This window comes from Hipposideros armiger, unplaced genomic scaffold (assembly GCF_001890085.2).
Source record: "Hipposideros armiger isolate ML-2016 unplaced genomic scaffold, ASM189008v1 scaffold_2119, whole genome shotgun sequence".
NCBI classification, from domain to species: Eukaryota; Metazoa; Chordata; class Mammalia; order Chiroptera; family Hipposideridae; genus Hipposideros; species Hipposideros armiger.
Window position 1 is genome coordinate 19,982 of NW_017733467.1, and position 1,119 is coordinate 21,100.

Below are 1,119 nucleotides of genomic sequence, written 5' to 3' on the forward strand. Positions count from 1 at the left end.
GCATCTGGGCATATGATGCTTATGGAGGAAGCATGGCCGCTTTTTTCCAATCACAAAGATGCCCCTGGAAATTCATGAATTGGGTTTGAGGAAGGTTAAAAGCCATTGAGGCAGATAGGAGCATGGCCTGTGATTGGGCTGACCCAGTGCGGTAGAAAGGGCCCCCCATTCCTCTGGAAGCCTAAGGACTCTGCCTGGACCTAGCCCTGCTCCTGAGCCGTGGTCACTGGTCAGATAAAGCTCACTCCTGACTCCTAAAGCGGCCCCCAGGTCTGGGGCCCCTTTCCTTTATTCTCCACTCCCGCGCTCTTCCTCTGTTAGAAGGAAGTGTTTGCAAGGCCAGAATCTTGGGCTGGGAGGTCACACTGGTGGCGTCAGAAGGTCCAAGAGCCCACAGGGTCGGAGGAGAAAGGTAGGAAGACTAGAGGAGAGGAGATCATCATGTACAGGAGCTACGTAATTACAGTCCTGGGAACAAGTGGAGAGGTATGTGCTAGCTACGTCCTGCTTTCCAGATTACTTCCGCAGTATGTCACCTCTAGTGAACCAGTACCAGCATGATGTCCTGAGGGCTGGTGAGTTAATCAGCACCTGCTGACTTGATGATGTGTGGGACCTGCAAAGGTGAACATTTAATGGTTACAGCTAACATTTCTGTAGCACTTAACTGTGTGCAAGATGCTCTTTTAAACACTTTACAATATCAACTCATTTAGTTCCTAATAATCCTTTGAGGGTAGGTACTTTTATCTCTGTTTTACAGATGAGGAAACTGAAGCCCAGAGACGTTAAGCAATTTGCCTAAAGTCACACAGGTGGTAAGTAGCAGAGCCAGGATTTGAACCTGGCTCTGGGGTTCGTGCTCTTAATCACTAGAAATAGTAAGGCCACCCCTCTGAAGGTATACGACTAACGGTGTCAGTTGAAACCAAATTGCTTCTGGTATTCTCTGTTCATCTAAACAGAGAGATGCATTTGCCAGATTACTAGCTTTTTCCCCGAGTGCCAGGAGCTATGTTTGTTTATTCCAGCAAGGAGATTACATCTGAAAAACCCCTGTAATTGGACTAGCTACGTGATTAAGTCTTTGATAGACGCAGCTATTCTCCAAGTCCCACG